At 36.5% G+C, this 13683-nt stretch overlaps 1 long non-coding RNA gene across 1 annotated transcript; it reads left to right on the forward strand.

Annotated features, from left to right (window-relative positions):
• The first annotated feature begins 5988 nt into the window (after nt 1-5988).
• LOC104220273 (uncharacterized) lies at nt 5989-10197 on the forward strand. The gene is made up of 3 exons (XR_709458.2): nt 5989-6379; nt 7447-7574; nt 10010-10197. It is a non-coding gene; the product is annotated as an uncharacterized lncRNA (long non-coding RNA).
• Nucleotides 10198-13683: the final 3486 nt, after the last annotated feature.

A 13683-nucleotide genomic window follows, 5' to 3' on the forward strand; every position in this document is an offset into this window, starting at 1 on the left:
TTCATTGAATAAACGGGATACCTCCTCCCTAAGCTGCCTGCAATCCTTGTTTCTATGACCGTAAGTGCCATGATACTTACACATTAGGTTAGGGTTCCTTTGTGAAGGGTCTGATAATATGGGTTTTGGCCACCTGACATCTTTGATTTTTCCTATGGCTGATACAATGCCCGAGACATCGATGTTGAAGTTGTACTTGGATAGTCGGGGTGCCTCTACTGGCCTGGTGTGCCTATCGAGCCCTGTTTTTCTCATGAGTCCTCGGGAATTTTGACCTCGATCTATCCTTCAATCGCGTTGAGGCGCGTTATGCCTTGTTGCGTTTATTCAATCTTCTACATACGGCAGGTATCTTTCTTTGTTTGATCTTGGCTCCATTTTTGTAAACCTTTTCTCCTTTGTAAAGAGCCTTCTGGGATATACTGAGCCCGAGGGGGCTCCTAATTGGTTGTCTTCGACCCTGATCTTTGATTGGTACCTGTTGTGCACATCCACCCAGGTCATGGTGGGATATTCGATCAGATATTGTTTTAATTGCCTTGAAGCTACCGAGCTTCGTTCATTCAAGCCTTGCATGGAGGTTGTATTGCCCAGTGATCGGAGACTGGTGGTAATTCCATTCGCTCCATCTAAAAGCGAGATACGAATTCCCTTAGCATCTCATTCTCTCTCTGCTTGATTTTGGAGACATCGGACTTCCTGGTGGCGACCTTAATGGCACCAACGTGTGCCTTCACAAAAGAATCCACCAACATGGCAAATGAGTATATTGAATTTGGGGGCAGGTTATGATACCACATCATAGCTCCCTTTGATAGTGTTTCTCCAAATTTCTTCAACAAGATGGACTCAAATTCATCGTCCTTCAAGTCGTTCCCTTTTACGGCACAAGTATAGGCGGTAACGTGCTCATTGGGGTCCATGGTCCCATTATACTTCAGGACATCGAGCATTCTAAATTTTTTGGGATGTGCTTTGGGGACGCACTTGATGGGAATGGCCTCTGCACGAACTTCTTATCTATACCCTTTAGAATCGGGGGTGCCCGGGGATCTGATCGACCCTCGAGTTATAAGTCTCCACCCTTTTTGTCGTTATCTTCTATATTTTTTTCTCCTGATTCAATTTTTTGGTGAGGTCCTCGAGCATCTTTATAATAGCGGGGTCTGTTGGTGGCCCGTTGTCGCTCGATCTCTCTCGTACCTGCTCGACTCGAGGAGCCGTCTCCGGTGCTACTGTGCTTGAGGTTTTTTGTTGACTTTGCAGCTAGGCAATAGCCATGTGTTGTGCTTGCAACATTTCAAAAATGACTTGGAGGATGACTCCTTCTTTCACTCCTCGTGCTTCTTGGCCTCCAACCGGGTCTTCCCTGCGTCCGTTCCTTATGGGGTCCGTGCCTTCTTCCGTGTTTAGAACGTTGTGGGAGCTAATATCAACTGGCTCCTCATTTGGTACTCCCTCAGGGTTTACAAGTGGTACACCCATCCCTATGCCTCTATTTTCCCCAAGTTCTTCACCGTTGTGAAAAGGTGCATTTTGTGTGCTAGACATGATTAAGCCTGAAATCAAAGAATCTTTGACAAGAACAAGTGTGAAGTGTAACGTGTGTTATCAGAGAACTGCACCAAAACAATCACTATTATTCTTAGCCCCACGGTGGGCGCCAAATTATTTACCTTAAAAATGGTAACTACAATTATATTTGATTTGTGGTTCTAAAAATATGTGATTTATCTTGATATTAGTTGTTAGGCAATATATGCTAAGAGTGAGTAAAGAAAATAAGAAATGCAAACCAATAGGGTTCCAAAGCTGGGCCTCGAGCTGGTTGGATCAGGGCCTCGAGGTTTTAGACAAGCTAATAGCTATGAACAGTCTATGAAGAATCAACGGTAATGAGGGACTTAGATATAGCCTTTATAGCTAATAATGAGCAATAAATGAAGAACAATAAATGAACAATAAAAGAACAAGCAATGAGTGTAAAGAACAATTGTGTTAGCGAAGAACATAGAATATTGTATTGTATTCAATATGTTGTGTAAATATCGAATGCTTTGCAAGATGACAAGAGTCCCCTTTATATATGAGGGGGAATCCCAACATAGTACATATACAATAATGACGAGGAAATTCTACTAGTACAACTGTATAATGACTTAGTACGGACTTGTACTATTCTTGCAGACCTGGTCAGCTCTAACCACATGTCTTTGGGAGCTTTTCCTGCCTTTCCATGACGGTCATCGATTTGTGCTGCTCCGAAGTCGACCTCCAATTTGCTCCCTTGAGGGAAGCACCTCGGGGGCATACTCCAAATTCCCCATCGAGCTCATCGAGGACGGGCATGAAATGCTATGATAACCCTGAAGTCGAACTCTTCCGATTTTGGTCGTATACAATGGCCAATGGATTAGAAGTAAATAGATGGCTAAGATTAAATGTTGCATTTTAAGTGGAAAGTGAGCTAATGGGTTGAGAAGAATGGGACTTTGTCTTGCTGGGCCACTAAAATCCGAACATGAGCTGCCAATTGACCCAAATTTAATTCTTTCTCATTTAATTAAAATAAAAATAAAAATAAAAATGCTACCAAAATATACTAATTAATCTTAGTTAATAAGAATAAACTATTAAAGTGAACTATATATATCAAAATAAATGTTTTTTTTGGTATTTTTTAAATGTTATAAATATTATAAAATACTAATAAGCTAAAAAGAAATATTACAAAACTATTTTTTAGTTTTTAAACTTATGTTTAAAATTAAAACTAAAAGTTGACTGAAATCCCATTAAAATGAAAATAAGTAAATATTTTTAAAATACTACTTTTAAAAGTTGCGCGGGTCAAAAATTACGTGCTTACAGCTGCCCCTCTTTGCTTAGAAACACGAAGAGTTTTCGGAGCAAAGAACAATAAGAAACGTAATTGATTTATGACCCGACGCTTATTCAAAACGAAATAAAGATGGACAAAAGATTGTGACTGAGCCCAGGTATCTGAGCTACCTACATATCCTTAGATATAACAGAATCATGCCACGTGTAGTTCAGAAGTGAATGAAGTGATGGAGTGTGTGGAGAGGATGAGAGAGTCGAGTGAGCTAATGTTCCGTCGAGGTTCCGGTCCACGGTCCTATTATTACATCAAAATTGAAATCTAAAAGAAGTAAACAAGCCTATCAGCTATGAGTTACAAGATTCTTATCTATAAGCCTTCTGAAGCTTGATTTTGAGTCTTGAATGGTTCTTCATGCAGACTTTTGATTTGAACCTTGATGCTTGCTAGCTGTAGGTGCTGATTTATTCTTCCATGACTTCTTCAGATCAAGACCGGACATGCAGTGCTCATGACTTCAACCATGTCTTGAGCAGTTCACATCTTTCTTCTGCTTCTGCATTTTGGATTCATTTGTTTTCTTTTCTTTTATTCTGGGTTGAGACTTCTTCTTTTGGTCATCTCGGATTGTCGATTCACATTCTTGAGACAAGCTTTTGCTACTTCGAACTTGAATTGAATTCTAAAATGACTTCCCTTATTCTCCAGGCGGGCGCCTGCTGCTGACTGGAAACTTGAAATAAATTCCCTCATTCTTCAGGTGGGAGCCTACCACTGACTTAAAAATTAAAATAACTCTGAAAACAATTCCCTCATTCTCCGGATGGGTGTCTGCTAATGACTTAAAACTTGAAATGAATTCCCTTGTTCTCCAAGTGGGTGCCTGCAACTGACTTAAAACTTGAATAAATTTCCTTGTTCTCCAGGTGGGCGCCTGCAACTGACTTACAACTTGTAATGAATTCCCTCGTTCTCCAGGTGGGCGCCTGCAACTGACTTAAAAACTTGAAATGAATTCCCTCGTTCTCCAGGTGGGCGCCTGCAACTGACTTAAAAATTTAAAATAAATTCCCTCATTCTCTAGGTGGGCGCCTGCAATTAATTTACAACTTGAAATGAATTCCCTTGTTCTCCATGTGGGCGCCTGCAACTGACTTACAACTTGAAATGAATTCCTTCGTTCTCCAGGCGGGCGCCTGCAATTGACTTAAAACTTGAAATAAATTCCCTTATTCTCCTGGTGGGCGCCTACCAATGACTTGAACTCGAAATAAATTCCCTCAATCTCCAGGTGGGCGCCTGCCAATGATTTGAACTCGAAATAAATTCTCTCATTCTCCAGGTGGGCGCCTGCCAATAACTTGAACTCAAAATAAATTCCCACATTCTTTAGGTGGGCGCCTGCCAATGACTTAAAACTTGAAACCAATTTCTGAAATGTCGACCCTCGTTCTCCAGGAGGATGCCTGCAATCAAAACAAACAAAATGAATTTTCTACCCCAGTTTGCACTGGGAAAATTTGTTAGTTGTTAGCAAAATTGTAAATCATATATGCTATTGATAAATGATGTGATGATGAGAGTAAAACTAAAGACCCGACTAGGATGTGCATCTCCTGTGTTTAAAACTGGCAAATTTATACTAGGAAGTGCGTTTCCTAAGAGTAAAACTAACAAACTTTGACTAGGAAGTGCATCTCCTAAAAAAAGTATAACAAGAATGACTCAAACTAGGAAGTGCGTCTCATAGGAGTGAAATATCAATTTAGGAAGTGCATCTCCTAAACGTATATCCTGAAAGACCCAGACTAGGAAGTGCGTCTCATAGGGGTAAAATCTCAGTACTCAAACTAGGAAGTGCGTCTCCTAGGAATGAACTTAAATGACCCAAACTAGGAAGTGCCTCCTAGATTTAAGATTGAGAAAAACTATAAACTAAGCTTGACTGACCCTATTTTCTAGGCGTGACCCCTGAACTTAAGGAAATTAAAACTGACCCTATTTTTCAGGCGGGGCCCCTAAACTTAAGAAAAACTGAGCTAACAACTTAAAAGAATTAAAAGCTGTCCCTATTTTCCAGGCGGGATCGCTGAACTCAAGGAAAACTGAAGACTAAAAACTTAAGAGAATTAAAAACTGACCCTATTTTCAAGATGGGATCCCTGAACTTGAAAAAAACTAAAGATTAAAGACTTAAGGAAACTAAAATAACCCTATTTTCCAGGCGGGACCCCTGAACTTAAGGAAAACTAAAGATTAACAACTTAAGAAACCTAAAACTGGCCCTATTTTCCAGGCGGGACCCCTGAACTTAGGGAAAACTAAAGATTAACAACTTGAGAAAACTGAAACTGACCCCTTCCTTTTTTAAAAATCTAGATTTTTTTTTTAAATTATCCTAGGAGAAAATTTATCAGACTAGTTTTTTTTATATTTTTTATATAATTATTATTATCTTAGGAGAAAGATTTATCAGACTAAGACGTCTAATCCTAGGAGAAAGATTCATCAGACTAGGTTGTTAGCGTAGAAGGAAAAAATGTGAAGAGCAATGGCAAGATTTTATGCACACTAGCAAGACAAATAATGCAAAAATTTGAGAAACTTCCCTTTGTCAGCTCTTCTCTTCTTTTTCTTTTTTTCTTTTTGAACCACTTTCCTTGCACTGCTTTGTTCCTATTACAAACAAAGAATATTTTGTCAGTTTTGAAAGTAGTGATCGGTTTGTAGCCTTGAGTCTTGGGCAGCTTGGCTTTTGCTCAATCAGCTTGAGTCGGTCTCAAGAGACTTTTGCTTTACATCAACCCTGATTGTTTCACACCTAGTACCATTTGTATTTGTGGCTCAATCAACCTTATCCCAACTGGAGATATTTGCTTAGGTGACCTTTTCTAATATATCACTACAAGAAATTGGGCCTATGGGAACAGTTTGTTGGCAACGGTTGATATAACCGTTGCTATAGATGGTTGCTTAGGGTATGGATCCTGTTGAGACACTTTTGTAAGTAAACCGTTGCAGTAGTGTTAGAACCGTTCTATTAGTCTTTTCTATAGCGACGGTTTTCATAACCATCACAATAGGTATATCTATGGAAACGGATATCTTAAAATAAAATCTATTGGGACGGTTCAGATTCCCTCCTTATTTTCCCCCTTCTATTTTTCGCAAAACCCTAACCTTTTGAGTGGAGTTTTTTTAGTTGCTAATATTTCTAAGCCTGATGAGAGACAAAGTAGTACTCTAAGACCTTTTGTTGCCAAGTCCAAATCGATAGTTGAATCCAAAATATAGCATCTTGATATAACACTCCTAAAGAAGAATCCATCATTTTGAAGCGACAAAATGGAGGTCTATTCTGCCTATGGAGGTCGCAAATCTGGACTTCTAAAGAACATAGATTTTTCTTCTATCGCTAGGTCCCATTTCGCTGGTAAAGGTCGCCGATCTGGGCTGCCAAAGAACTCATTATTTTATTGCACAACTAGGTCTATTATCGAGCAAAGCCAACCCCATTTCACATTTAGTTCCTTTCGGGTTAGTGATTTTCATATGTACTGCAGTTTTCTTTTTGGGGGTTTGGGGGTTTCTTCTAATTTGTTCAATTTTATCTCATCTAAATAGTTAGTAGACTTGCTGGATTATCTCTTCCTACTCTGTATGTAAAATGATTTTGAATACCCAATTTTCTATTAGTGAGTTGTTTGCTTGGTTGTTTACTAAAATTGTGCTTACTCAAATCTGTCATGCATATTAACTATTCGACGAAATACCGACCCATTAGCAGTGGCTACTCAAATCTTATTTTTTGCTTAAATGTATCTCGATTTACAAATATTGATATGTAAGCCTGAATGCAATCTTGATGCTCTGTTCTCTTTATATGTTAATCTATTAGGAAGAAAAGATATTGACGAATATTAAGCTTTAGTGACCTTATTTCATTCATGGTTGACCAAATAAGATATTATTAGTTATAGTTCATTTCGAAGTTGTACTCTTTTTAGTCTTTGAATTATCTAATTTGTGGCTATATCATCTTTTCATTCGGAAAAAACACAAGAGTAATTCCTTTTTTGGAAATGGAATATGTCATTAGTCATCTAGAAATAGAAATTAGAATTGCATATTGCAATTGCTACTGAAAGTTTAAAGATTTGTCAAAGTTAAAGTTTACTTTGATGCTTTTTTAAACTTAGAAAGATTAAAAATTTTACACTCATTATGAGTATATGACAAAGAGAAAAGATGAGTTCTATCTATTGGGGTAATGCCTAATGGTTTAACTTTATTTTTCTCAGATTTGAACAAGGAGGCTTGAAATGGTCCCTTTTTCTATTGAAATGGTGTGATTTACCTTTTCACTTCATTCATATAAGTTTGATTGAGCTTAGATATCTTCTCAATCATACTTGGTTTTCTGGTTTGTAATCGATTTGCTTGTTCCTAAATCCTAGTTACAGTTACATGCAACCTAATAGAAATTAATACGGAAAGGAGTATTTTGTGGACATTATTGCCGGGGACTTATGGTAAATTTAAAAAGTCTTGTTTCTAACTTGTAGTTTATTGTATATTTTTGTGTAAAATATCATTGTCAATAGTGGAATCAAATACTATCGAATTTGTGCTAAGGCTTTTTGGTAGCAAATGGGCACAACCAGTAGTGCCAGAATCTGCAGCGTTACCTGCTGGCCATTTGCATAGTTTTGGATTCAAGATTATCTCGAAGGTACTATACTACTATCACCTTTGTTTTTCTAATTTTGGGTCTATCTCATTGTCCCTTTCTTTTGTGAAATTGGTAATTTGTAGTTTCTGTTTAAGGTTCACTACTTCTATTGATTTAATTAATATATAATTGCTTAAGATCGCTAAAAATATCATTCTTGAAGAACTAGTTGATTGTTTTGGTTATAACACAAATAGAATCTGTATGTGTTCTTCACTATGGATCTTAATGTGTTGTCCTCGTTGTGAAGTGAAGGAAATTTATGGTTGATTTATATTGTTTTGCGTGAATTTGTAATTGTTCATTAATAAGTTCAAAATTACCAGTCACTACTTTGCAAAGTCTCCGGGTCTTCAGCTTAAAACTTGAACAAAAGCTTCCACTTACATATTTTTAGAAATATCCTTGAAAGCTCGGGAGCAAAATCATTTAGAGTAGAAAAGGTCATTAAAAGTAAAAATCTAGACCTTTAAGAGCACCACTACATCCAATATTTTCAGTGAATCCTCAAGCAAACACAGATCATGAAGCTGAAAAATTGATTGTTTAACACACTATGTTGTAAACTCATCTCTGAAAACTCATATATTCAGCAGAAGCCACAAAAAAGGCTGGAACACATCATTTCCCGCTTATTTTAACTTTGATTGTTATCTTTACATATTTATCATAGCTTTTCGATACTACGCGTTAAAAATTTTTAGGCGAAATTGTCTAGTTTGTAAGTTCATCTCTAGGAACCTTCCATTGACATCTCTGATGCTATTTAAAAATTACTAAACTGAATTTCCTACTTTCCTATACTTATTAATTTAACTTGATATTGAGTCCTCAGAAATCATGAAAAGTACCTATATGCCTATTATGATAATGAAGAAATATAGTACCACACGGTAGTGCTATAATTTCCCTCATATTTCTTCTTAAACTTTAGGTTCTGGAAAATATATATTGTGCAGAAATAACTTACATGTAAATGTATAGTAGTGATAAGTTAAAATTTTCAGCGAAAGCTAATAGCAGGTAGTGATGCATATGGTATTACAATTTTACAGAACCATACTTTACAAATTAGAGGGAATAATTTTGTTGTTACGTTCTCCATTTTTTGCCTACTATATTATCTAGCAAGTTAAATCAAAGAATTCTAACAGGGGAATTGAATTCAACTCTTTGCAATGCTTTTATTCTAAATTTCAACAACAACAACAACAATAACGACCCAGTATAATCCCACAAGTGGGGTCTGGGGAGGGTAATATGTACGCAGACCTTACCCCTACCCCGAAGGGTAGAGAGGCTGTTTTCAGGAGACCCTTGGCTCAAAAAAGCAACAGGAACCGATATATTAGTACCATAAAAATGCATAATAAAATAACAACAATATAAGAGATATGAAATACAGAATTTGTGATAAGAATATGCTAAATTTAATCGCTAGAAATTACTTATTGAGACTAATTGACGGATATGAATATGCGAAATCGGATATGAAACTAACCATGTGAGTTTGTTAGGTTTTGATTTTAAGTTTGAAACCATGAGATTTTCCTTGTTCGATCTTTGCTATCGATGTTCGATGTCGTTGTCTTGGTTATTCTGAATCGTTTCGCTGCTCCTTTTTTCTTTCTCTAGTAATATTTTTGATAAACACATTCTTTTACTTCTGTCCGATTATGCTTGTGCTGCTTTCACTTAAAATGAAAGGAACTATGGATTTAAGACATGGAAGCACCTAATACGATGAACTTATAAGTTTGTATTTATGGTCCAATTGAAATCAGAGTTGCGGCTCGTGGCTGCTGTTTTTTCCCTTCTTCTTCTACTTCACTGCTACTAGTTTTTTGCATCTTTCACTTGCTTATTGCTGCTGTTGCTGCTGTTTTTTCTTCTTTTACTGCTTTTTCTTTGTCGAAAAACTATGCATACTTAGCTCATTGTTGCTATTTTACCCCTTCGTTTTCTACTTCACTGCTGCTATGTTTTGCGTCTTTCACTTGCTTGTTGCTGCTGCTGCTATTGTTTTTCCTTCTTTTACCCAATTATGGCTTAGGTACTCCATCATATTTCTTATTAAAGGAAAGTGTTTAGGACGATAGATCATCATGATCTATTTAGTACCATAAATATTAAACAAATCGGGACATCATTAAGTGAAAACTAATTTGCTTGGAATAAAAATGTTTCCAGACCAACGATACTCTGCAAGTTCAATATAGTTGCTGAACCAACTCCAATTCTAAATGATCAAAGGAAACTTCACTTGTTATAACTTCTTATAGAATAATGATGTTTTGAGCAGGTTAAAATTTTTGGGATAGTCGTATTTACAAAGGAAACTCTGCCGAAAATTCTAGGAATTTAGAGAGTTAGAAAATTTGTCATTCAATTATCTTAAAAAAAATTGTTTAATTGTTTCTTATTGTCTTTTGTAGGTGCAAAGATTGCGGATGAAACCAGTGAAGTAGACCTTACTTGAAAGTTCTATTATCATGTTCAATATTTTAGTTTAGAACTTTTTGTATGCAAACTCATCTATTTTGACTTTTGAATTGTTGATCAAACAATGTATTCATATTTTGTTTTTGTATATGGATAAAGCTAGTTGAATATTTTTATTTTATTTCGTGGTTTATATAATTTATGGTGTATTAAATTACATTGCATAGGAAAATATTCCTCATTTTGCTTCAATAAATATCAAAAATGATAATTGTGAATTGTTGCAATAGAGAATCCAACCGTTCCAATAGACCTAAAAATAATAACAGGAGCCCCTAATAACTGTTGCAGTAGGATAATGATAATTGTTCCAATATATCACAAAACTGTTTAAATATACATGAAAACCGTCGCAATAGACTAAGAAAATCTCTAGTATAATGGTACCACAACGGTTTATAACCGTCCCAATAGAACCGAAAACCGTTCCCAAAGATGGAACAATGGTAGTAGTTTCATAACCGTTATAATATTCCTCTATGGAGACGGTTTTGAAACCGTTACAAATAACCATTCCAATTGACCTATTGTAACGCCAGATCCCGGAACGGTTCCGAATCTGTCTCAGTATCCCTATAAGGACGGTTAATGTATCTATTGCCACGGTTTTGGAAGGGTTGCCATAGGCTTAGTTTCTAGTAGTATATCTTGAATGACTTCTTACTTTTTGAGCAATTTGTTTGTCAGATAGAGTCACAACTGTTAAATGCTTTTTGAACAATGTGCACACTTCATAGTCCTTGTTCGATACTACAAAGAATCCTTGATTAGCATTGAGGTTATCTTTGCTTGCTTTAGCCAAGTAGGTTGGCAAGAGTCTTTTGAGGGGGAAACTTTGCATGAATCATCAAGGCATGTAGACTGTAACAGCTGAGTGTGCTGGCCAAATTTACTTTGTGCAACTGAAAAGCTGGTAGCAGATTTTGAAATCTTTTCTTACTTGTTTTGACAAGGACTGATTAGAGTGAAGGGGCACAATGATGCAAAGAAATATTATTAAAAAGAAATGCCCCTATCGAGAAGGATAGAAGGAATGTTTTTTTAATAAAAAAAATTAGCCTTAATGATCATGACATGCATTTTGGACTTAACGGCCTGATCTATCAAACTCATCCAATCTTCCCTTTTACCATTCTTATGACCTTTGAAGTCGAGCTTGTTTGTGCCAATTCTTTGCATTAGCTTCACGACTCACTTTCGACTAGTCTCTCTCATTCATTTTCTATCAAACTCATCCAATCTTCCCTTTCACCAACAGGTCTCTCTCATTTATTTTCTCTACTTACCGTTGCCTTACAGTGCCCGTGCGAATTTTCATTAGTAAGACTCTCTCATTTTTTCTTTTTTTTTCCTCTTTTCTTGTGAGCAACTTGATAGTGTTCTACGTAGTGTGACAATTATTACTCATTGCATGCGTCTCTTGACATTCTTGAAGGCTGCTCATGAGGTCTTTATTTGGAAGGTTTTTGGATAGGGTTGAAAAAAAAAGGACGACATGGAGGCTCAAAATAGATTCAATATGATGGGTTGTACACTTACAGCTCTTGGAATCGACTCTTTCAAAAAATAAAACAAACTCATGCCCCAGTTTTAGATACTGGATTTTTTTTCTTTTTATGAATTCTCATTTGGTTGGACTGAGCCGTGTAAGGCTGCCTACGTATCCTTGTTTTAAGGAATCAGGTCAAACGCAGTTCAAACATCTGACCTAACTAAGTTTTTTTTCATCTTTCTTTCTATTTTTTTCTTTTTTCTTTTTCTTCTATCTTTTTTGTTTGTTTTTCAAAATAAATTGCCCTAGCTTCTATTTTTGGGGGAATGGACCTTTGACAGTTCTTTTCTTCATCTTTTTTTTTTCACTCTGTTGTTTTAAGCGTCAATACCAAACAAGAGGGGGGTGATTTGTGTGGTACCCAATTTTCGATCTAGAAGAACTAGGTTCTTCTAGGTGTTCTAACTACTACTGTTTGCGGAATTAAAAGTACATAAAATAAAGAACACAGAGATTTTTACGTGGAAAACACCCGGCTCAAAAGGTGAAAAAACCACGACATACTACTCAGTAGGATTTTTCCCAACACTTCACTAAATCACTGAGCCAAAACAACATTTACAAAACTCTTTATAAACCTAAGGATTACCTCTAATCCCGTTGTAGCAACCAACCTCTAACTGTTGCGACAACTTCAAGTTAGCCTATAACTTGAACTCACAAAGTACCTAATACAATTGCTTCTATGAAAGCTAGAAAGGTACAACTTTGAACCACCTACTACAATTGAACTAGAATAAGAAAAAACACAATAGAACTGGTTCTTCTATCTCGTTCAAGTAGCTTCAGGAGTGCACACTCAAATCTCACATAAATTGCTTGCAAAATCACCTTGCTCTTTTGCTTTGAATTTAGCTTAACTTCTGCGTTTGTGCAATCCGTGTAAAAGAGATCAATCACTGTCATTTAATAGGTTAGTATTCAGAGTTTGATTGGGATTCAATTTCTGATCTTCTATCGTAGTTGAGTCCTTGACGATATCAAACTCTGGCACTCTCTTTATCCGGATTGTGTTCTCTTTATATAAGGAGACTTTCTCCCCTTATCCAATATGCAACCTTTTCCATCAGATCAGGAGATATTGCTGCTTGATCAGTGGGACTTATCTCCTTCACGTGCATCTCACATGTATAGGTTGATCATGACTGTGCTTCACATGATGGACCTGGTCTGAGTTCATTTGTCATTCTTCAAAACTTCACCTGTTCTTGGGCCAACAGACTCTAAACTTGATTCCAAAAGGGGGTGGTCAAAGAAAATAACACAAGCTCAAAAGGGGTAACAAAAGGTTCATCGTGTTTGGGTAGCAAAAAAAGGGCCTCCCAGCCTCGAGAACACCTAACATAGTATTCTTTCGCGATCATAGCATTGATGAACATGTCTGTCTTCTTGGTCTTGTCTAATGCAATTTTTAACAGTTGGATCATGGTGTGTCATGGTCGAAAGACACTTCCCATCCATTAATGTCAAGCTTTCCCCAAACTTCAATTGGTTCTTGCTCAAAACCGATATTCGCAATGATTCAAAGGTAGATATCCTTAACCTCCACGGGTATGACTATTTTAAAAAGAATTTTACTCGGGCTTAATTCCAAAATATTTCAACTCTTTATCTATCCTCCAGAGTATGTCTTTCTCACTTATCCAATTCAAGACTAAATCAGTCTTCTAAGATCTGACCAAAAATTCCGCATGCATGTCATGTCACTAGAACTATCATGAAAAAAACTATGCACAAACAAGACACAAAATGACTGACTATTTTGTATTGAATAAAGGATAGCATTATCTGATAACACAAAAAGAAGAAGAAAAGACGACAAAATAAGATACCATAGCTAAAAGAGGAGTGACTTTCCAGTTATTAAGCAGCATCTTAGCCACAGATTTTCACATCAGCACTACTACGCCATTCAATCTTTTTTATTGCTTTTGAGTCAACATATTTTGACCTTTTGATCAAAACATTCCCAATATCGGCTATCAAATTTAAGGACTGACGACATGGGAAATTTCAAATCAACTAATTTAGTAAAAGACCTGGAAGAATTCTCCT

The sequence above is a fragment of the Nicotiana sylvestris genome, chromosome 12, assembly GCF_000393655.2.
Source record: "Nicotiana sylvestris chromosome 12, ASM39365v2, whole genome shotgun sequence".
Classification (NCBI taxonomy): Eukaryota; Viridiplantae; Streptophyta; class Magnoliopsida; order Solanales; family Solanaceae; genus Nicotiana; species Nicotiana sylvestris.